The sequence below is a fragment of the Pelobates fuscus genome, chromosome 1, assembly GCF_036172605.1.
Source record: "Pelobates fuscus isolate aPelFus1 chromosome 1, aPelFus1.pri, whole genome shotgun sequence".
Classification (NCBI taxonomy): Eukaryota; Metazoa; Chordata; class Amphibia; order Anura; family Pelobatidae; genus Pelobates; species Pelobates fuscus.
The window spans coordinates 174,967,427-174,993,150 of NC_086317.1; positions in this window are offsets into that span (position 1 = coordinate 174,967,427).

The following is a 25,724-nucleotide window of genomic DNA, read 5'->3' on the forward strand; positions in this document are numbered from 1 at the left end:
ATGTTTATAAAATATTTTATTCTAGTGATTTAATAGTAATGTAGATGGACATCCATTGTTTGCAAATGGCTAAATCAAATCTGTGTTTATTTATCTTTCTTGTTGAGTTATTTAATAAATCTTGCATAATTACATCTATAAAAGGTCATATTAAAGAATCTGAGATCCTACTGACTCAACTGGCATATGGGAGCTAAAGGAACAAATCAGGTTCTTCTCATTTTTTTATTATTTTTTTTTATTGTTGCCATAATTTAGTATACTCTAGATCAGGGGTAGGCAACTATCAGCACTCAAGATGTTGTGGACTACATCTCCCCCAATGCTTTGCCAGCACTATGGCTGTAAGAGTATTATGAGAGATGTAGTACATAACAACTGGAATGCTAAAGTTTGCCTACCCTTCTAGATTGTAAGCTTGTCCAAGCAGGGTCCTCATCAATTTAGCATTCTTGTCAACATGTGTAATAGTTTGTCTCATTTGTTGCTAAATCCTCCTTATTGTTACATTTTATAGCATTGGGGAATACATTAGAACTACATAAATGCCAATAATCCTACTAATAATAACTATTATGTATGCCAATTGGTGTATTCAAATGCTAGCCCAATAGGAGTAATATTTTAATATTCAGCACTAGTGGTATATAAAATATACAATCTGTAGAGGTTTATGCAGTATATTTTATATGTTTATTCAAAGGGTAATATTATATTCTTTATATATATATATATATCCACTTCTGGTGTGCACTTTGTTATATAGTGTGTTTTTGTATTCTTTTTTTTTAGTTTTCATCACCAGTTGTGTATTTTCCTTAATATTAGTGAACAAAATAAAATAATCCCTAAACTCCAATTCATATTTTCTATAGTTCACTTTGAATACATCTTTTGTCTTTTTATTAATGCTGTTTAAATTCAAATTCAAATCAATAAGCTTAGATATAAGCACTATTTCAATTTAAAGATGATCAAATTTGGATTATTACAATTTTAATTAGTCTGATTTTTGTATTTTGTATGAGCCAGACAAAATTTAAGACCAATGTAAATTTGCAAATTTCTCATGTGGTATTGACGTAACCATCTCTATGTATATTTATTTCTATTTCCTAATTATTTAGTATTATTTATTGTCTAAAATAGAAAATAAACTAAACTATGAAAATGCTAGCACAAACTTAGATGACCGCTGACTTTAGAATTACTGTCTAAATTATTTACAAAACAATAAAAAAAATTATTAGAAATAAAATTTAGTGGGCAAGGAGCTGTATTTTTGTGTGTGTTAAAATAATAATTTAAATATTCACATAGTAGCTGAGCGGTCATTTGTTAATACCAACTCTTATCACAGACGCGACCTACTGAACGATAATTAAACTTGAAAGATTATCCCTCAGGCAGTAAAGGGGCTTGTGATTTTGTGCTACATGGCAATGTATTCATGTTTCTCCATCAGCAAGGGATTTTTTAAATCTTGTGATCAGTACAAATCTTTCAGTATTCCTATGGGAATTGTGCTATTAATAGTGTTTCTATCCTGTATGCCCTCTTATCAAATTTTGACCTATTGATATAAAGAAACATATCTCCTTCATGGTGGTAAAGACACCAAATGATCAATGCACAAAATAGTGAGTGTAATAATACAATTATACAACTTTGGATTTTTGAATACTTTTTATTTGTACAATCTTGTTTTAGTATTTATTGTTCCTTCAGACTATAATTACATATTGGGTTGTTGATCATGAAAAAGACTTGGAAAGTTATATTGACAGCATCCCACAGTTATAATACAAATAGCCACAGGATAGAAACATTGTATAACCAATGTATGTAATAATATAGGATTTACCAATTAAGTATTGTTATCACGATTAATGAAGCTTGTTTGAAAAAAAATGCCATCTAAGTTAAAAACGTCAAAATAAAACTAAATTTCTATTAGCCATGATGGTTTTGATTACTTCTCAAAAGTATTACACTTAATATGTAATATCCATTCAATATTTCATTATATATATATATATATATATATATATATATATATATATATATATATATATATATATTTATATTTGTTTACATATTAAACAAGGAGAGGTTCACTATGAAGATTTGTAGTGCAAAATGTAACTGCTTTATTTCCCAAAAGCTTTTAAATGAAATTTTCTCGACACGTCAGTCAATGCATATGGCTATTTTTAGACACCTGTATTAAAAAACACTGCAAGTTTAAATAGATTACCTAAACTCTGAGAACAACAGTAACCATGAGAAAGAGGCTCTGTATTCAGTTAAGTGATGTCCCACTGTATCCAAAGACAAAACCAAGGAAAAAACCACAAAGGCAACCTCGTAATATAGAAACATAGAATGTGACGGCAGATAAGAACCATTTGGCCCAATTTTCTAAATACTTTCATTAGTCCCTGGCCTTATCTTATAGTTAGGATAGCCTTATGCCTTTCCCACGCATGCTTAAACTCCTTTACTGTGTTAACCTCTACCACTTCAGCTGGAAGGCTATTCCATGCAACCACTACCCTCTCAGTAAAGTAATACTTCCTCATATTATTTTTAAACCTTTGTCCCTCTAATTTAAGACTACGTCTTCTTGTTGTGGTAGTTTTTCTTCTTTTAAATATAGTCTCCTCCTTTACTGTGTTGATTCCCTTTATTTATTAAAATGTTTCTATCATATCCCCCCTGTCTCGTCTTTCCTCCAAGCTATACATGTTAAGATCCTTTAACCTTTCCTGGTAAGTTTTATCCTGCAATCCATGAACCGGTTTAGTAATGCAAAACCACTGCCACAATAAACAGTGACAAATAAAGTAAACAATAAAAGATAGAACAAATTAAAACCAAGGATAGACAATCACTACAAGGTGATATATATATATATATATATATATATATATAATCATTACAAGGTGATGATTCTCTATCCTTGGTTTTAATTTTTTTTCAATATTTTATTGTTTACTATATATATATATCACCTTGTAATGATTGTCCATCCTTGGTTTTAATTTTTTAATATGTGTGTGTTATAAAATGTACACCTGTGTCAAAATATGTAACAAAACAGAAGGTAATATACATGCATGCAATGTAAAATAGCTCTTTGATTTTTTTTAGATTTTGTATACTGTTCTAAAGGAAGTACTTTGCTTGCACATTCAAATGAATATGATATTCAATCAATGAAGATTAACTTGCCCAAGGTAAGATGGTTTTCACATTCATAAGGAAGTCAAATACGATTATGCATATGAGTAAATTATACAGAGATGAGTAGAATATAATATATGATAATTATTTGAAAGGATATACTTACACACTGATTAGCATATCTGGAGGACCAGACAGAGAGAGAAAAAATACATAAAGGTAAAAAAAAAATCATACCATTGAACCAACTGAACAAAAACTTTGGGAAAAATCTGTACATGAAAGAGCTATAGAAAATAATGAATATTTGGGGGAAATACATATTAATGAAAATGAAACAGCATCATGCCCTTTTTAATAAACAGAACTCTCTTACAATTATTGTCCTCGGGATTCTCATTGAGAAAATGTTAATTAAACTTAATTTTATAGCACAAAATATAACATTAAACCATTATAGACATTTTATTTTGGCTTTATATGTAACAATCGAAGAATGTGTTTTCTATACAATTTTCTAATAATTGATCAGAATACATGGGTAAGTAGTTTAATTAATTCAATAGTATAATTAATTAATTAAATACATATATTTTTAATTGGAGAATATGTAAAATAAAATTACATATTTTATATTTGTTCTTTTTGAAGACCTGACTCAATACTGATGAACAGTTCTTCAGTAATAATGCAAATAGAATAGTAGCCACTTAAACCTTCTTGCATTTCAAATACCTACCATAATTGACTAATTTTGCATAATTATAAAAAAAATTAACACTTAGATCTAACTTGTACAGTTTGGAAAATACAATAACTATACAGTTTCACCAGCCTGTATATTGCCTTGACTTTTAATGCTTTTCAAATGATTCGATACTGTTAAAGGTTCACTTTACTTTACAAACTTTACACTTTACAAACAAGTTTGTTTTCCTGATACTATACTGCCCTTAGGTCCCCCCCCCCACCCTCAGAGCCCCCCTCCCTTGGCGCTGAAGGGGTTAAACCCCTTCAGTTACTTTAATCCAGCGTTGGTGACCTCTCCTCCCACTCCGATGTCGGCTCCCGAACGGAGCGAAAGGCGCATGCGCGGCAACAGCCGTGCGTGCATTCAAACAGTCCATAGGAAAACATTTCTCAATGCTTTCCTATGGACGTTCTGCATACTTAATGAGATTTTTGCATCCAGCGTCGTAGAAGCGCTTCTAGCGGCTGTCAGGAAGACAGCCACTAGATGCTGGATTAACCCTGCAATGTAAACATAGCAGTTTCTCCGAAACTGCTATGTTTACATCTGAAGGGTTAAAACCTGGGGGACCTGGCACCCAGACCACTGCATTTAGCTTAAGTGGTCTGGGTGACTATAGTGTCCCTTTAACAACACTTTCAATATTATTTATCTACAAAGAATTCAAGTAAACTTAATGTTAACTTCTGTAGATAAATCATTTTGAAAGTTTTTCTGACAGTATTAAATCATATGCAATGCCTATTAAAGGAACACATTATTGTTAGGATTACAAACATGCATTCCTAAAACTATACTGCTGGAATAACCCTCAGAGTGGAGTTAAAAGTTGTTTAAACTTACCTTTTCTCCATCGCTTTGCTGGTCTCACTATGACTGGCTCTGCCTTGCAATCTTGATGATTTAAGCAAATCCAATCCTTTCACATAGGAAAGCACTGGGAGGTTATTGCACATATGCGGCAAAATACCATGTTGTGCCAATCAACATTTCCTCAAAGAGATGCATTAAAGCAATGCATCTCTATGGAGAGCTTTCAGCGACTTCATGCAGAGTGTAGAGACACTGAACACAAGTGCTGCACACAATGCAGCACTGAAATAGTAAGCACCTCCAGTTGCCTTCTGGGTGACTGCACCTAGAGGTGTTACTAGGCAGCAATGTAAACACTAAAAACAAACAAAAGTTAGGCACTCACTATAATAAAGAGGGACAGGCAACAGTAACCTAAGCACTGATTTTTAAACCTTTCTAGAAACAAGATAAAGCAAAAAAAAAAAAAGAAAAAAGAAATAGGATACCGGTGCTTTATATAGATAGTGAGTTAAATTAAATTAATTAAATATTTCAACCCTTTAGTGCAATATACAGAATTAAAATACATATATATATATATATATATATATATATATATATATATATATATATATACATGAATACTTTTTTGATCAGCCACAGGAATTTTAAAAGAAGATAAACACAAACAGATAATAGTGCAATATAGCAAAACGATGCAAGTGTGTTTAAAGTGCATAGGAGAACTTACTCATACTTTATAAGTGTTATGCATTTGATAGGAGGTGCCCAGGAAGCAGGAATGAGCCAAAGTAAGGTACCGAATTATTAAACAAATCATAGTCAGAGAAAGACAGAGTTCAATGCAGGCATCACAGGTTCTCAGACAAATGAAAACAGAGACAGAGAAAACTTGCAGGTTGCAGGAAAACTGCTTCCTGGAACCTGAAACACCAGTTAGACACTCCAGTTGTGTATATGGTCTTAACCCTATATTGCAAATACCAAAATACAAATGCGCACTTAATCCACACAATGTAGGTAAGTGCCAATCTGGAAAATGAGGTAATTATCCTAGCAAATATAGTAAATACTTTATATATATAAAGACATAGAGCAGGGTACAGAACAGTGAAAATCTTACATATAAATATATACCCACTAGCCTTATAAGGCTACTCCAACATCAAATAAATAACTATACATGGGGTTATATCTTAACCTGTATGCAGTGGCGTACATACCAGGGTCGCAGGGGTCGCGGCTGCGACCGGGCCCGGCCCACCAGGGGGCCCGGCCGCCCCTGCGACCCGGTATGTACTCACTGGGCCAGCCTCTTCTCCTGGGGGGCCCAGGAGCCGGCCACCTCCGGGGCCCCCGAGGCTGGCCCTGCTTACACCCGGCGGGCAGTCAGGCTGGCCGGTGCGCGAGGGAGCACTCTCCCCTGAGTGCTTCCTCTTCAGCTCCCTCGCGCACCGCAATGATACCGGAGCCGGAAGATGACGTCATCTTCCGGCGCCGGCATCCCTACGCAGCGCGCGAGGGAGCTGAAGAGGAAGCACTCAGAGGAGAGTGCTCCCTCGCGCACCGGCCTCACCGGCCGCCTAGGAGCCCAGCAGCACCACTGGACCCCAGGGAATCCCCTCAGCACTCCAAAAGGTAGGGAGGCTGGGGGGATTAAATTAAAAAAAAAACATGTGTAAGTGTGTGTGAGTGTTAGTGTGTGTGAGTGAGTGTTAGTGTGTGTGTGAGTGTTAGTGTGTGTGAGAGTGTTAGTGTGAGTGAGTGTGTGTGTGAGTGTTAGTGTGTGTGAGAGTGTTAGAGTGTGTGTGTGTGTGTGTATGTTAGTGTGAGTGTTAGTGTGAGTGTGAGTGTTAGTGTGTGTGTGTGTGTGTGTTAGTGTGAGTGTTGGTGTTTGTGTTAGAGTGTGTGTGTCTGCTAGTGAGAGTCAGTGAGTGTGTTACTGTGTGTGTCTGTCACTGAGTGTGTTTGTGTGTGTGTGTTAGTGAGTCTGTTTGATGTCTGTTAGTGAGTGTGTGTTTGTCAGTGAGAGTGTATGTTTTGTAAGTGAGTGTGTATGTCTGCCGCTGAGTGTGTCTCTGTCAGTAAATGTGTGTCCGTTAGTTAGTGTGTATGCATTTGTTCGTGAGAGTGTGTGTGTCTTCAGCACTTACCTTTCTCCAGCGCCGGACTCCCATGGCGCTGGGGATCCCTCCGCCTCTCAGCTCCAAATGCGCATGCACGGCAAGAGCCGCGCACACATTCAAACCGCCCATAGGAAAACATTACTCAATGCTTTCCTATGGACGTTCAGTGTCTTAAAATGGCGGAAGCGCCTCTAGCGGCTGTCAGTGAGACAGCCACTAGATAGAGGCTGGATTAACCCTCAGTGAAACATAACAGTTTCTCTGAAACTGCTATGCTTTCAGCTGCAGGGTTAAAACTAGAGGGACCTGACACCCAGACCACTTCATTGAGCTGATGTGATCTGGGTGTCTGTAGTGGTCCTTTAAGTGTGTGTGCATCTGCATGCACTGGCGTACATACCGCGGTCGCAGCCCTGCGACCAGGTGCCCGCCGCCATGTGTTGCTGCCCCCACCCGCGCAGAGTAAGCGCGAGGGGGGGAGGAGAGGGGGGGCCCACGGATCAATTTTCGCACCGGGGCCCCATGGGTCATGTGTACGCCACTGCCTGTATGATGCCTAGAATCAGAAGGCTTTATTGTAGAGAACTATTAGTATAAAGCATATAAACATAGAATCAACCAGTTACCATATAAATAGTTATAAAGGAAACCAGGGTTGAGCTGGTTAAATTGTCTCTGTGTGCATAGAAGAGTTACTGAAATTTAACCAGTGCACTGCTAGCAAGTATTGCCCAGATCCCACATATAACACAAAATAGGAGATAGGATATCAAAAGAATGGTAAGCAATACATATGTACCAATAAACAGCAATAAGGTAGACACATAGACATCATCATGTGGTAGGTGCAAAGTGATAAGTACACGAAGGATCAAAAACCTGACGCTTGTTTCGGTGCATTCATGTGTGCACCTTCGTCAGGGAAATGCACCGAAACGCGCGTCGGGTTTTTGATCCTCTGGGCACTTATCACTTTGCACCCACCACTTTGTGATGTCTATGTGTATATATACATGATCTTTTTAATTTCACTATTCATTTTTTCTGACTCCTTTATCTGTCTTAGTTAGATTATCAGGGAGAGAGGTCTACTGCTCTTCCTGGAAAATGTCTTAATTATACTTCCAGTATACCTTGACCTTAAATTTGAAATTAATTTTGAATTATCAACACGTCTCTCAGTGAATATCCCTGTTAGTGTTTAAATATATGTCTAAACTGATTAGTTAGAGACAGGGTCAAATCCAAACACCAGTTTCGGGAGGTGCACTAGTAAATTTTTTTAAATCTTATTTAAAAAATATGTTATGAGGCTCTGTAATATAATAGTACTTATGTGTGAGTGCAAAGAGCCCCACAAGAATTTGTGTGTATCTGGTTGTAACCTAAGAGGCTTATTTGTTTGGAATGTGTGGGAATGCAATGTAGAAGTGTGTGCATGATTTTTGTTGTATGTAGATTTGAATGTTGAGTTGTCAGTGTGTTTGAAATAGAGTGGAGTTTCTGTATATGCAGGACTGTTCAGTTTAGTCATTCTCCCTACTGTCTTGTCCTGCCAGTTTCTCTTCTTATGCAAATTACACATTACCTTGCCACCATATTTTTCAACCTAAACTTCCCGTTCTCTTTCCTAAACATATCTACAGTTCCAGCTCTCTTCTCTCCCAAACCTTACCTTCAACTCTCTTCTCTTGCCAGCCATACCTCCAGCTTACCTACCCAGTTGAATATCCATTATCCTTGCCACCCTTCCCAGTCAGCATTATCTCCATCCTATGCAGTTTACTCATTTGTATCCCAGTCTTGCAATTCTCAGCCTCCTTTACTTGTCACCATCTTCAGTAGCCTTATTACCTGACCCTTTCTTTTCTTACTCTCCCAATATGTGTTACATGTTTTTAAAGCAGACTTACTGTGGTTTTCATGGGTTTTCAGGGACACTGGAGGCAAATGCTCTGTCACTAGTGATGTCCCGAACGATTCGCTGGTGAATAGTTCCTGGCGAACATCGCATGTTCGCGTTCGCCACGGACGGCGAACATATGCGATGTTCGGTCCGCCCTCTATTCGTCATCATTGAGTAAACTTTGACCCTGTATGTCACAGTCAGCAGACACATTCCAGCCAATCAGCAGCAGACCCTCCCTCCCAGACCCTCCCACCTCCTAGACAGCATACAATTCAGATTAATTCTGAAGCTGCATTTTTTTTTGTATTTTTTTTGTATTTTTTTTTGTGTTTATTATACATTATCCCCCATAGCCAGTAACCTGTGTTTATTATACATTATCCTCCCATAGCCAGTAACCTGTGTTTAATATACATTATCTTCCCCATAGCCAGTAACCTGTGCTTATTATACATTATCCCCCCACAACCAGTAACCTGTGTTTATTATAGATTATCCTCCCATAGCCAGTAACCTGTGTTTATTATACATTATCCTCCCCATAGCCAGTAACCTGTGTTTATTATACATTATCCCCCATAGCCAGTAACCTGTGTTTATTATACATTATCCTCCCATAATCAGTAACCTGTGCTTATTATACATTATCCCCCACAACCAGTAACCTGTGTTTATTATACATTATCCCCCCACAACCAGTAACCTGTGTTTATTATACATTATCCTCCCCATAGCCAGTAACCTGTGTTTATTATACATTATCCCCCCATAGCCAGTAACCTGTGTTTATTATACATTATCCTCCCATAGCCAGTAACCTGTGTTTATTATACATTATCCTCCCCATAGCCAGTAACCTGTGTTTATTATACATTATCCTCCCATAGCCAGTAACCTGTGTTTGTTATACATTATCCCTCCATAGCCAGTAACCTGTGTTTATTATACAATATCCCTCCCATAGCCAGTAACCTGTGTTTATTATACATTATCCCTCCCATAGCCAGTAAACTGTGTTTATTATACATTATCCCCCATAGTCATTTATCGTTGGACCTAGGCAGCATGATGTCTTAGGCCAGCCCAGAGAGTGAGTGAGTGAGTGAGTGAATTATATAATATATATATTCAGAAACATTAGTAATATATGTAAATTGGGTTCATGCAAAGAGGGTGAAAAGGTATTAAAGAAAAACACACGTATTGCATCAAATTTACAAAGCAAAACTTTTAAAAGCTTTCCTCATTTCTTTCTCGGGATGAGGAATATATCAGTTGTAGACTGAGGACTTCCATCTGCCCAATCTTTTAATAATATGCACTGGAGTGTCAGTGTTGAAGGAGACTGAAGCTGCCCCTATTCTAAATGAAAGACCCGAGACATGGATACAACCCAATCTTAGGAGTAGTGTTCTGATGTAGAAGATTAATTTAGCCATAGTCAGAGGGATTCAGTGAGAGTCGTGGTGTGTGACGAAGTGCCCTTCGCCACTTTGTCCTGGAGAGGCCTGCTTGCCTGCCTCCTCCCCTGCGACTATGGTCCTGGACTATATTGCACTGTAAACCCTGTATTCAGGCATATGGACTTGTATTAGACTGTCTTTTTCCCTTTATCTATGCTGTAGGTTTGGACTACTAATATAACCTAACAGCCAGGAGATTTAGGCGAATATATTGCATAAGAATCACATTACTGGAGAATACAGCCGTTCGCATGATTTCATGCGAATTCTTTGTGCTCTGAATAGGTGGCCGCCATTTCGGGACTTTTCCACGTGTTCGCGGCCATCTTGCGTGCGAACAGCGGTGTTTGCCTGTGAACGCATGGAACTGAAATCGGAAGCACAAACAGGCGAATACCGCTAAGACCTCCAGACATCCAGAAATACGCACGGAAACTACCGAACGACCGGCCGTTCGGTAGTTATACTTAACTTAGTATGGGGATTCTAGCGACCACAAAGATGCGAATGGATGGCAAGAATTTCGTCTATTTTACCGTGCGAACGGAGACCGACCGCAAGGCCAAAACTCATGGAACTATTTTCGGCTAGTTGGTCTGTGCGGTCGGTCAAAACTTTGGAGCCCTGTATCTCCCGAACCATCCATCCGAATGGGCTGATTTTTGGACAGACTGTTCCCCTGAACAAGGGCTATTTGGGGATACCAGATTTAAAGCTGTACCCCCTGTTTTTGGGGTACATCCAGAACTTGGGTAAAATAATGTATGTTTTAATTGGGTTATGTGTTTATCTGAGGGGAGGAGACGTGGGGGTGTTACCATGCATGTGATTGGTCAATTTCATCCTCCCCCTGGGAGTGTCCTGTATGTACCTGATCCTAATAAAAAGCAGGCTGGGTGTTCCAGTCCTCAGACCTCTTCTGACCCTCAATACGTAGCCGTGTCTCGTTATTGGAGGGAACTGCTATATCACACTGGGGATTGCTATGCTCTGCATATTCCCCTGAGCTCTTAATCACTTAGCTCTTGTAAGAGCTTGTTCCGGATACGCTCTCCTGGAGGAGAGGTCTTCCCCACACGGTCCTGGAGGACAGAAGCCGATCCAGGGTGGAAGGAAGACGGCGCGGCTCCAGTTAAGCTACGGCGGTTGTGGAGTCTGCGGTGGTTGTGGTGTCGTCTGCAGTGCTTGGAGTCCTCTGAGAGCGCTAGGAGCATCCATCAACGGAGGGTACTCGGTCGGGGTACACGGAGCTCCGTTACAGTGGTGGCAGCGGTGGGATGGCGTCCTAGTGCGAGGAGAAGCAGCTCAGAGACACGGGTAACGTTTGGAGTTACAATTGAGGGCAACGCTAGCCATTGGGCAGCGCCCCTGGCTACAACAGGATGGCTTCCCTAGGGCGAGGAACAGCATCCTGGGAACACCCAGCAAAACTGGACTATTGGTATAGTCACGTACAGTTTGACGCTATGCTGAAGCGGCGGTTGGCTATCTACGGGCCCCTTCTAACCGAGGAAATGATACCAAGAATGAGGAGAGAACTGGCGGAGTATCTGCAGATGGAAGCAGAATATCGGGCAGTGAGGGCAAAGTATTCCGTCCCTGCGCCCCAACAACAGCGTGAGTTACAGGGGGCCGAAGGGGCCGTCCTTCCCCCCCAGCAGCCGTGTGTCCTACAGAGAGCAGAGACAGTTGGTCCCTCTCTACAGCAACAGGACCATGGTAAGGGAGTGGAGACAGGCGGTCTCCCTCTCCAGCGGCAGTGTGTACCCCAGGGGGCCGAAGGTGCCGTCCTTCCCCCCCAGCAGCAGTATGTCCTACAGAGAGCAGAGACAGTTGGTCCCTCTCTACAGCAACAGGACCATGGTAAGGGAGCGGAGACAGGCGGTCTCCCTCTCCAGCGGCAGTGTGTACCCCAGGGGGCCGAAGGTGCCGTCCTTCCCCCCCAGCAGCAGTATGTCCTACAGAGAGCAGAGACAGTTGGTCCCTCTCTACAGCAACAGGACCATGGTAAGGGAGCGGAGACAGGCGGTCTCCCTCTCCAGCGGCAGTGTGTACCCCAGGGGGCCGAAGGTGCCGTTCTTCCCCCCCAGCAGCAGTATGTCCTACAGAGAGCAGAGACAGTTGGTCCCTCTCTACAGCAACAGGACCATGGTAAGGGAGTGGAGACAGGCGGTCTCCCTCTCCAGCGGCAGCCTGTGTTTCCAGGAAAGGAGCACAGCACCCCCTCTCCCCAGCGGCAGCTTTCCCCAACAAGGGGAGACACCAATCCTCCAGACGGCGCAGATGGGACCGTGGTCTCTGTGCCTGACCTACAGGGATGCTGGACAGCCTTTCCAGATCCCCAACTACCCTCACCGGGACACCCAGAGGAGGGGGTAAGTACAAATTCCCCTCCCCAGCTAACCCCTAGCGTGGCACCAGGGTTAACGGAGGCGATGCTAACCCCTCCTGACGTCCATGTTCCCTTGACTACTGAGCCGGACTATGGTCTCAGTACCCCAGCGGAAGAGCTGGCAGCTGGACAGAGCGCAGTCGGCCTCTGCCCTACCCTTGTCCCTGGTCCAGAGCCTGATGTCCTGCAGGCTACCCCAGCGGAAGAGCTGGCAGCTGGACAGAGCGCAGTCGGCCTCTGCCCTACCTTTGTCCCTGATCCAGAGCCTGATGTCCTGCAGGCTACCCCAGTGGAAGAGCTGGCATCTGGGCAGAGTACAGTCGGCCTCTGCCCTACCTTTTTCCCTGGTCCAGAGCCTGATGTCTTGCAGGCTACCCCAGCAGAAGAGCTGGCAGCTGGGCAGAGTGCAGTCGGCCTCTGCCCTACCTTTGTCCCTGGTCCAGAGCCTGATGTCCTGCAGGCTACCCCAGCAGAAGAGCTGGCATCTGGGCAGAGTGCAGTTGGCCTCTGCCCTTCAAGTACCCTCGGCATGTGGCCTCATTACCACAGCCAAATACCCAGGTGCAGTGACTGTGTGTTGTGGGTGGGCTGTTCCTGTACTTTGATGTTGTGGGGGGGCCACTCGGACATCTGTTTATTGTGGGTTGGTGGATCGACTAACGGAGGCACTGACCGACAGAAGGTCAGGTGCCTGGTTAGTCTTCCCCCCAAAGGGGAGATGTGTGACGAAGTGCCCTTCGCCACTTTGTCCTGGAGAGGCCTGCTTGCCTGCCTCCTCCCCTGCGACTATGGTCCTGGACTATATTGCACTGTAAACCCTGTATTCAGGCATATGGACTTGTATTAGACTGTCTTTTTCCCTTTATCTATGCTGTAGGTTTGGACTACTAATATAACCTAACAGCCAGGAGATTTAGGCGAATATATTGCATAAGAATCACATTACTGGAGAATACAGCCGTTCGCATGATTTCATGCGAATTCTTTGTGCTCTGAATAGGTGGCCGCCATTTCGGGACTTTTCCACGTGTTCGCGGCCATCTTGCGTGCGAACAGCGGTGTTTGCCTGTGAACGCATGGAACTGAAATCGGAAGCACAAACAGGCGAATACCGCTAAGACCTCCAGACATCCAGAAATACGCACGGAAACTACCGAACGACCGGCCGTTCGGTAGTTATACTTAACTTAGTATGGGGATTCTAGCGACCACAAAGATGCGAATGGATGGCAAGAATTTCGTCTATTTTACCGTGCGAACGGAGACCGACCGCAAGGCCAAAACTCATGGAACTATTTTCGGCTAGTTGGTCTGTGCGGTCGGTCAAAACTTTGGAGCCCTGTATCTCCCGAACCATCCATCCGAATGGGCTGATTTTTGGACAGACTGTTCCCCTGAACAAGGGCTATTTGGGGATACCAGATTTAAAGCTGTACCCCCTGTTTTTGGGGTACATCCAGAACTTGGGTAAAATAATGTATGTTTTAATTGGGTTATGTGTTTATCTGAGGGGAGGAGACGTGGGGGTGTTACCATGCATGTGATTGGTCAATTTCATCCTCCCCCTGGGAGTGTCCTGTATGTACCTGATCCTAATAAAAAGCAGGCTGGGTGTTCCAGTCCTCAGACCTCTTCTGACCCTCAATACGTAGCCGTGTCTCGTTATTGGAGGGAACTGCTATATCACACTGGGGATTGCTATGCTCTGCATATTCCCCTGAGCTCTTAATCACTTAGCTCTTGTAAGAGCTTGTTCCGGATACGCTCTCCTGGAGGAGAGGTCTTCCCCACACGGTCCTGGAGGACAGAAGCCGATCCAGGGTGGAAGGAAGACGGCGCGGCTCCAGTTAAGCTACGGCGGTTGTGGAGTCTGCGGTGGTTGTGGTGTCGTCTGCAGTGCTTGGAGTCCTCTGAGAGCGCTAGGAGCATCCATCAACGGAGGGTACTCGGTCGGGGTACACGGAGCTCCGTTACATGGTGAAATGTGTGTGGCATGACTGAGTGTGTGTAAGTAAGAGTCAAGTATTTTAACTGGGCACTAGTTCTAGGTGGGATAAAGTGGTATAGCGGATGGATGAGTAGTTTGGTTCGTTTTAGAGGTTTGTAGAGAAAGTATATAGTGATCATGATTTTTAGCGATATCCAATATTTTTAAGGTGGTCCCAGTGCCACCACTCATATCTGGTGTCACAATAGCTTGCATTAAAAAAAACCCAAAAAACGTTTTTGACTGTAATATAATAGCAGTCAGTCTCCTTCACACGTGTGCGTTTCAGGGCCTGCCAGGGCACAGTGTCACACCAGTGCAACTCATATCTGGTGTAACAGTAGTGTACATTTTAAAAAAAAATGCAGGGGGCTTGTTGTCACCTTTCGGGGACCCTTGGTGTTGTACATGGCTGGGTGGAGGAAGAGACCTTCAATGACATCAGTGAGGACAAGGAACGGGACATGGCTAGCTTGGTATCCAACCTTGTGCAAATGGGGAGTTTGCGGTTGTGCAAATGGGGAGTTTGCGGTTGTGCAAATGGACTGTTTGCGGTTGTTTGCGGTGCGTTAAACGGGGAGTTTGGTCTGTCACTGTGAAGCGGCCATGACCCTTACACTACCTGATCGATACAACATCATACCTGATGTTTTAAAGCATGTTATTCCAAACAATTTAGGAATGTTAGGTGATTTATGCCCTTTATGGATTAAAACCAGACTCTGCATCAACTATGTAATTTTCCATGGAAGTTTTGCCATGGATCCCCCTCCGGCATGCCACAGTCCAGGTGTTAGTCCCCTTGAAACAACTTTTCCATCACTATTGTGGCCAGAAAGCGTCCCTGTGGGTTTTAAAATTTGCCTGCCTATTGAAGTCTATGGCGGTTCGCCGGGTTCGCCCGTTCGCGAACATTTGCGGAAGTTCGCGTTCGTCGTTCGTGAGCGGAAAATTTCATGTTCGCGACATCACTATCTGTCACACTACCTACTCTTAGAAGCATGGAAAGGTTTTCATATCTCTTCCACCTATGTGCAGGAACAGCACATGGGAGGGAGGCAGACAATCCACAGTTGCCTTCTTCCAGACATATCATCTTGAGGCAGAAAATTCCATATATCTATTAGTTCTTGTGTGTGTGTGTGTGTGTGTGTTTTCATATCTCTTCCACTCCTGTGCAGAGATAGCACATGGGAGAGAGGCAGAAAATCCACAGTTACCTTCTTCAAGACATATCATCTCGATGCAGAACATTCCATTTGTCTATCAGTGTGTGTGTGTGTGTGTATCCCTTCCGAGACACGTTTTTCTCATTTGAATATACATACACTGGTTTTAATAATTGTGTGGCCTACTTTGCCCTTTTTCACATTTTCATTATATTCTTTGAAGCTTGTGCCCAAAAGGTGTCCTGCTGATTCATTACATGTATTCTAATCTCGTTTAATGATCTCCCTAACTTTTAAAGTATAAGTTGACTGTTGACTTGCCCTCTACAAATTGCAAACCTTTACATTTATCTTTCTTACATTTCATCTGTTGCTTGACTATTAATCCAATTAAATATGTCGCTTGCCTAGTCTCCCTAAAAAAACAACACCCTGTTCTACTACCACACACATTATATAATTGCAGAATAAAAAATGTTTCCCTTAACTTAAATACTATTTTCACTCCCTATATCTTCATTAACATATTGATAGAATGTATTATTGTAGATGATGTCACAGTTACTAGGAAGAAACTCTAAATATGCTTACTCATTTTAACCATTAAGTGAAAATAAACTGTTATTTAGGATAAGGATTTGGCATTCTAGATAGGCACAGTGCTGCAAGTAAACAGTAAATATATGGTTGGATGACAAATAGAAAAGTTATACTCGAATTACATCAAGTAAGTGTATACAAAGTAAAAATCCTAAACAGAAAGAATTAACATCGCATTCAAATGACCAACGTATGTCCCATAACCTTCAGAGTAATTTCACACAAAATACTCACCATATCAGTCTCTCTGTGGTCTGGTATGTGGTCTCATACACTGGCTTCTTGGTAAATATCATTTGTTAAGAAATCTTGGCACAAACTTGGAGTAGATGGTATAAAACAAAAATATTCAGCAAGCTGATTTTATAAATTTAGTACATTAAAAAGCAGTTTTTTTTTTTTACATTCTATCCATTTTTGCCAGATGTGATTAGACATACTTGACAAATGGGAGGGTGACAGGGCACTCCTGACACCATAACCACTACAGAAGGTTATGGTACTTATAGTGTTCTTTTAATTGTAAAGGACCATTTCGCTCACAAGGGGATAAAAACCGTTTAGGCGATAATCCCCTTTCCAGACAGACCAGCAGCTACTGCAATCACCAACCTCCCGAACTCCAAACTGCACGTATTCACCAACTCTCGAACAAGAGACACACGAACCCTGGAAGCAGCCGAACAGGAAAAGCAATACGAACAGCTTACACTCCTGGCAATCGGCATACAGTCAAATTCCCCCCAAGAATGAGACGACACTTCACTTTGAGGGTTAAGCAGGAACTCTCTGATTTATTCACACAACTGTCTTATAAAGGATTCTCCCATGCAAGGGGACATCCCACAGGGTGGGGCACAGTACAACCAATCATTTACAGGAGAACCGTAAAACACACCCAGCACAAACAGACAATCCCTCCCCTCTGGCCTGGAGATAATTGGGAAGGAATCCAATTATCTCCAAGGACAGAGGCAAACTTCATTACACACATGGCACACAAAGGACAATAAAAGACATAAAAATACATACTGGTGCATTTAGTACATAAAACATATACATTCCACATATCCCCAGATAGCTTAGATCTGAGCGCACATTACCACCGAATGGTGCTCAGATCACATACATCCAGTTCAATCGCCATGGAGCCAAAGTCTTTCATACAGTCTTTCAGTATACGGCTGGGCGCCATGGCATAGCTATCTGGGGTAGCATGGCTTTAACAGTCCACAGAAAGGCACAAATAAACCTTTCTGCAGGTAAAATAAAAGTTTGAAATGCAGGACCATAGTCTAAAGGGAGCAGGCGAGCAACCAGGCCTCTCCAGTGGACAGTGGCGAGGTTGGTTCCGCCACATTAATAAAACAGTCTTTTTTAATTCATGTATTGCCATTTTATCAGCAATTTAAAGCTCCACACTTCCCCTCCCAGAGAGCTTGACAGACTTATTGGGGAGAGAGTGCACAAGTGCCTCTCTTCGCTATATACATGAAGTTATGTGGCTCAATCAATTATTTACATCTTTATCTGTATTATGGAGTCTTCTGGCAGCTGCATAAAGAATGTACCTATATGCTAGGAATTGATGGATTCTGCATGAGTAATTTGGTGGCATATTTGAGAAATGCCACAATTGCAATTCACTTTTATAAAGATTTATGCTATGTTGGTTTTGTATTTCTTGCATGTGGTATAATATGGTTTCAAGATAAATAGGGCTAAATTACCCTTAAAGTAGACTAGAGGGTTCCACATTATGTAAAGATATACACCGTTTCTTTTCCAACAGCAATGTTACACTATTCTGTTTCCAGTTTAGTCGATTATTTTCCTTTACATACCCTGTCTGGATTCTTTGGGAAATGCTTGGTGCCACTTACACAGACACTATAATTATATATCTAAGAGGTAATCATTTAGGCTCTTGTTATGTTTATTTTCACAATTTGTTATGGTGTATTGATTGTAAAAAATGTCATACAACAGTGCTGCAGAAGCGTATTATTACTAAAAAGTTTTCCTAGTAAGCACCTAACTCACATTTTTCTCTTTTTTTTGCTATATTTGTGTGATTAAAGTATTGTCACTCTTATCTAATATGTAAAGATCTACCTATATAGGACCCATAATTCTTCTCTCAAGTATTGTTAAATAGTGTTTCTTAAATACTAACCTCACTTACCCTCATTTAATTTTTAATATCTTAAATACTGATTTATGACATTTATTTTTTAAATCAATGCTTCTTACAGGCCTCCAAACGATCAACAGTCCCGATATTTAGATCGTCCCAACTTATTGTCCTGCTTTTGGGGACTCCAGGGAAATGTTCTCAAGAAGCATAGCGCAAGCTCATCATTAGATGGCTTGCACTATGTTCTTGGCACTAGGACCCTGCAGAGACAACTGAATCAATGCTCCATGCAGCTTATGCCATCAGTATTTGTAACATATTTGTTACATATTTGTAACATAATTGATGATACTCTCAGTATCATTTGGTTTTATTGACACATGATGCCAACTATGCTTTCAGTTCAAGCTACTCTGGCCTTAAATTTGAAATTCACACTTTGAATTCTCACTTTAAATAGGTAGAGCATGGTGCCGCGTGTAAATAGGAGACATTTAAAGTAATACCATAAACTCTTCAATGTACACAACAGTGCAGAGCGTCAATCGTAAATATGTGGCCGTCCACAGATTTGACATAATTTCGTACCTAAAACACCCAGAATAAATAAGAGAAAGCAGGTTTTGCTTATAATGTTTTATTTGTTTAAATTATATTTTTTTATTTTCTTTGCATATGTTTTAAATCAAAATGTTATGCAAGATGTGAAATCCACAACTTCAAACTTGTTACTTACAAAATACTGTGTGTACCTTACTTTTCTGCTACTGGACTTTCCAGAGTCATTGTCTGTCATTAAAAAGTCCAATTCATTCTATCCAGCTTCCAGTATAGAAAATATTTTCTCTAATGCAATAACTACTGTGGCTATTGAAGCAACCTACTTACTAAGTATACATTAAAATCTAAGCAAACTTAAATATTGTTGGAAACAATTAAAAGAACACTCCAAACAAATAAAGCACTTTAGTTTTCTTAAGTGCTTAATGTGTGAAGTTTGTTTTCTCTTTTTGCAATTTATAAAAGTGTCATTATCTTTAGAAATCTACACTTTTTAAAATGTACACCTCTTCAATTATCAGTTCCTATTACTTGCTGGTAGTTTAACTCCATTGAGCTAAACTAAGGAGAAAGACAATTTCCCAGAACACCTGCCTTGCATAGAGTACAACACTTCCAAATTTGGGCTGCAATTTGCAATCTAATGTGCCACCAGATAGGAGTGGTGTGTTAAGTAGTACTATTCTTATCAGTTTAATCCCTGTTACGTCCCCTCATCAGACCTTTTTTAGTCGAATGTATCACCCACTGTCAGTCCCTTCGGGACCAATCCCTCATTCATCTTAATAAAGGTGAGGTAATCTAGACTTTTTTGACCTAGGCGACTTCTCTTCTCAGTGACAATACCTCCTGCTGCACTGAAGGTCCTTTCTGACAGGACACTTGAAGCGGGGCAGGCCAGAAGTTCTATCGCAAATTGGGATAGCTCAGGCCACAGGCCAAGCTTGCACACCCAGTAGTCAAGGGGTTCATCGCTCCTCAGAGTGTCGATATCTGCAGTTAAGGCGAGGTAGTCTGCTACCTGTCGGTCTAGTCGTTCTCTGAGGGTGGACCCCGAAGGGCTGTGGCGATGCGTAGGACTTAAAAAGCTCTGCATGTCCTCCATCAACAACATGTCTGTAAAGCGTCCTGTCCTTGCCGGCGTGGTCGTGGGAGGGGGAGGATTACTTTCACCTCTTCCCCTGTCAGATTCCCGTTGTGCTGTGACATCACCCTTATACGCTGTGTAAAGCATACTTTTTAATTTATTTTGGAACTGCTGCATCCTTTCCGACTTGCGGTAATTCGGTAACATTTCAGGCACTTTCTGCTTATACCGGGGGTCTAGTAGCGTGGACACCCAGTACAGGTCGTTCTCCTTCAGCCTTTTTATACGAGGGTCCCTCAACAGGCACGACAGCATGAAAGACCCCATTTGCACAGGGTTGGATGCTGAGCTACTCATGTCCCATTCCTCGTCCTCAGTGATCTCACTGAAGGTATGTTCTTCCCCCCAGCCACGTACAACACCACGGGTACCAGATAGGTGACAACGAGCACCCTGGGATGCCTGTTGTGGTTGGTCTTCCTCCTCCTCCTCAAAGCCACATTCCTCCTCTGACTCCTCTTCCTCACAATCCTCCTCCAGCGTTGCCGCAGGTCCAGCAAGCGATGCTGATAAGGCTGTTTCTGGAGGTGATGGTGACCACAACTCTTCCTCTTCCTCTTCACCCTCATCTACGGCCTGATCCAGCACTCTTCGCAGGGCACGCTCCAGGAAGAAAACAAATGGTATGATGTTGCTGATGGTGCCTTCGGTGCGACTGACTAGGTTTGTCACCTCCTCAAAAGGACGCATGAGCCTACAGGCATTGCGCATGAGCGTCCAGTAACGTGGCAAAAAAATTCCCAGCTCCGCAGAGGCTGTCCTAGCACCCCGGTCATACAAATAGTCGTTAACGGCTTTTTCTTGTTGGAGCAGGCGGTCGAACATTAGGAGTGTTGAATTCCAACGTGTCGGGCTGTCGCAAATCAAGCGCCTCACTGGCATGTTGTTTCGCCACTGGATATCTGAAAAGTGTGACATGGCCATGTAGGAACGCCTGAAATGGCCACACACCTTCCTGGCCTGCTTCAGGACGTCCTGTAAGCCTGGGTACTTATGCAAAAAGCATTGTATGATCAGATTACACACATGTGCCATGCATGGCACATGTGTCAACTTGCCCAAATTCAATGACGCCAACAAATTTTTTCCGTTGTCACAAACCACTTTGCCGATCTCCAGTTGGTGCGGAGTCAGCCACTGATCCACCTTTGTGTTCAGGGCGGACAGGGGTGCTGGTCCGGTGTGACGCTCTGCTTTCAGGCAAGTCAACCCCAAGACGACGTGACACTGCCGTATCCGGGATGTGGAATAGTACCTGGGGTGCTGGGGGGGTACCATTGATGTGGAGCAAGACGCAGCAGCAGAAGAGGACTCAGCCGAGGAGGTTATGGAAGAGGATGGAGTAGGAGGAGTAGAGGAGGTGGCAGCAGGCCTGCCTGCAAGTCGTGGCGGTGTCACCAACTCGCTGGCATCGCTGTTGTCATCTGAACTTTCCCCCTGTTCTTCTTCTCTTCTAGCAGGCACCCACGTGACATCCACAGACGCATCGTCATCATCAACCACTTCACTTGTATCTGACAACTCAGCAAAGGAAGCAGCAGCGGGTACAACATCATCATCATCATCACACCGTACGTCCATGTGTGTAATGCTGCCTGACTGAGACATATCTACATCCTCTGGCAATAATGGTTGCGCATCACTCATTTCTTCGAACTGATGTGTAAATAACTCCTCTGACAGATCAAGTGAAGCGGCTGTGGTGCTAGTGTTGGTGGTGGTGGCAGGCGGGCGAGTGGTAACTTGAGAGGTGCCCGAAGCTAAGCTGGAGGAGGATGGTGCGTCAAGGTTCTAAGCTGTAGAAGATTGGGTGTCCTGTGTTAGCCAGTCAACTATGTCCTCAGAACTTTTCGAGTTCAGGGTACGTGGCCTCTGAACACTGGGCATTATTCTAGGGCCAAAGGGAATCCCAGCACCACGACCACGACGGCCCCTGCGGGGTGGTGCTATGCGTGCAAGCTACTGTGACAACAGATATCAGTGGCACTGTGCACTGTGCACTTCTGAAGTTACCAGGCCTAACCTCTAAATCAATTAACTCTATTTCTGGTTCAGAGCTTCTAGAAGGTCCCGCATTAGTTTGTTCTCGGTTTTCACCAACTAATGTTTTTATAGGGGAGTGCTGCATATTGTTAGGCTCATCATCATGATCTCTCTCATCTGCCAGAGTATGCCCATAGGCCTGACACACACGCTTGCAGACAACTAACTGCTATTCAATCTATTACAGTCAAAATGTATTTATTTTTTTAAATTGTGACCGAAAGCAAGGAATTGTGCTTGAGGGAATCTATATACCTCCCCAGATTTTGTTGAGCCTTTTGCATGTGTTCTCTGACTATTGGCATAATGGCTTCAATATGTTCCTGCATCTGAGTTATGTGTTCTATTACACTGCGATGTGGGTTAGCTTCTTGTTCCCAAGTTTCCTTTGCTATGTCAAGTAATCCCCTGGGGTGTCTGCCATATAATAATTCAAAAGGTGAGAAACCCGTAGAAGCTTGGGGTACTTCTCTAATGGCAAACATTAAATAGGGCAATAGAAAGTCCCAGTTTTTCCCATCTTTATCAGTTACTTTGTGCAGCATAGCTTTTAACGTTTTATTAAATCGCTCAACCAAACCATCGGTTTGTGGGTGATAAACAGAGGTTTTGAGGTGTCTAATGTGAAGGAGCTTGCAGAGTTCCTTTGTAACCTTGGACATGAATGGAGTACCCTGATCTGATAGGATCTCCTTGGGAATCCCAACCCGGCTAAACATCATCATTAACTCTTTAGCAATGGACTTTGCTGAGGTTGTACGCATAGGTATTGCCTCAGGGTAACGGGTAGCATAGTCTAGTACTACTAATATATACTGATGCCCCCTAGTGGATTTTACCAGAGGACCCACAAAATCCATAGCAATACGTTCAAAAGGCACTTCAATAACAGGCAAGGGTACTAAAGGGCTACGGTAAGCCTTAAAGGGCGCAGTGACCTGACATTCAGGGCATGACGAACAGTAGTTTTTGATAGCTGCGATTACTCCAGGCCAATAAAATCTCCTCAAAACTCACTCTCTTGTTTTGTCAACCCCTAGGTGACCACCCAAAACATGGCTATTTGCAAGGTTTAACACAGTGCGCCAATAGGCTTGTGGTACTAACAGCTGCTTTGTAATGACTCTTTTTTCTCAACTCTGTACAACAGATCATTATCCACTTCAAAATAAGGGTAAGGTTCCCTGGATTGACAGGGGATCCATTCCTTATAGCAATATTATTCCTTTCTACCAATAATGTTGGGTCAGACCACTGTGCACTTCTGAAGTTACCAGGCCTAACCTCTAAATCAATTAACTCTATTTCTGGTTCAGAGCTTCTAGAAGGTCCCGCATTAGTTTGTTCTGGGTTTTCACCAACTAATGTTTTTATAGGGGAGTGCTGCATATTGTTAAGCTCATCATCATGATCTCTCTCATCTGGCAGAGTATGCCCATAGGTCTAGAAAATTGGGAAAATTCCTTCCAATAATCATCTCATGTGCCAGTTTTGGTACCAGCCCCACTCTGCAGTTTACAGTACCACACTGGGTTTTAACAAGTATATCTGCAGTAGGGTAGTTATGTATATCCCCGTGCACACAAGCAATATCAACTTTTCCAGAGTTAACAATATGAGTATCCTGTAATAAGGATTGGTCTAGAAGGGTAACCATACTCCCTGAATCTAGCAATATTTTTTCCCTCCACATTCAGGGTACACCCAGGGTGACTATTCAAATAACCATTTTTTTCCACAGAACATACAACCTGTGAATAAAGTGCAATTCCTTCCCAATTATTACCAAAATTACACTCCATTGGTTCAACATTTTCAGGACAGTCTTTTGCAATATGTCCAAAGCTTCTACATTTAAAGCATTTTATACCATAATTAGTACTTTTTGATTAATTTGTAAGCTCTTCCGACCTCCCAAAGTCTTTTTCTCTTTTAACAATGTCTCTTGGGTAATAGTGTTGTCGCGAACCCGGAATTTTCGGTTCGCGAACGGCGAACGCGAACTTCCGCAAATGTTCGCGAACCGGCGAACCGCCATTGACTTCAATGGGCAGGCGAATTTTAAAAACAACAGGGACTCTTTCTGGCCACAATAGTGATGGAAAAGTTGTTTCAAGGGGACTAACACCTGGACTGTGGCATGCCAGAGGGGGATCCATGGCAAAACTCCCATGGAAAATTGCACAGTTGATGCAGAGTCTGCTTTTAATCCATAAAGGGCAGAAATCACCTAACATTGACACCTGTCCTCAAAGCCCAGCCCTGATACACACTGACACAGAGCAGAATAGAGACTGTTCCCCCTACATAGGGTCACTTGGCAGATATGGATTGACACCTGTCTTCAAAACCCCTGATACACACTGACACAGAGCAGAATAGGGACTGTTCCCCCTACATAGGGTCACTTGGCAGATATGGATTGACACCTGTCCTCAAAACCCCTGATACACACTGACACAGAGCAGAATAGAGACTGTTCCCCCTACATAGGGTCACTTGGCAGATATGGATTGACACCTGTCCTCAAAACCCCTGATACACACTGACACAGAGCAGAATAGGGACTGTTCCCCCTACATAGGGTCACTTAGCAGATATGGATTGACACCTATCCTAATGATCCCTGATACACACTGACACAGAGCAGAATAGAGACTGTCCCCCCTACATAGGGTCACTTGGCAGATATGGATTGACACCTGTCCTCAAAACCCCTGATACACACTGACACAGAGCAGAATAGAGACTGTTCCCCCTACATAGGGTCACTTGGCAGATATGGATTGACACCTATCCTAATGATCCCTGATACACACTGACACAGAGCAGAATAGAGACTGTTCCCCCTACATAGGGTCACTTGGCAGATATGGATTGACACCTGTCCTCAAAACCCCTGATACACACTGACACATAGCAGAATAGGGACTGTTCCCCCTACATAGGGTCACTTGGCAGATATGGATTGACACCTGTCCTCAAAACCCCTGATACACACTGACACAGAGCAGAATAGAGACTGTTCCCTGTCCACAGAGACCATGATACACACTGACACAGAGCAGAATAGGGACTGTTACCCCTACATAGGGTCACTTGGCAGATATGGATTGACAAATCCCTGACAAACAGCTACCACATGCAAGGAAGGCAGCAGGGGCGCAAATGACCCACTCCCGACGCGGGAAGGTAGTGACGACAAATAACAATACAGGACTCTTTAGATTTTCCAGACCCTGGGGTTGACATTAGTCCAGATTTACATCTTGTGACCCATGAGGATGTTCCAGGCACTACTTGTGAAATAAAGACAGATAATAAAGTGAATGATCCTTCTCCTTGGGACTTGCACCCTGTCGTTGAAGGTGGAGTAGGCAATGGCAAGAGCATGCTGTGGGTAGTCAGTGCAAACACTCTCTTGCCGGTGAATAATG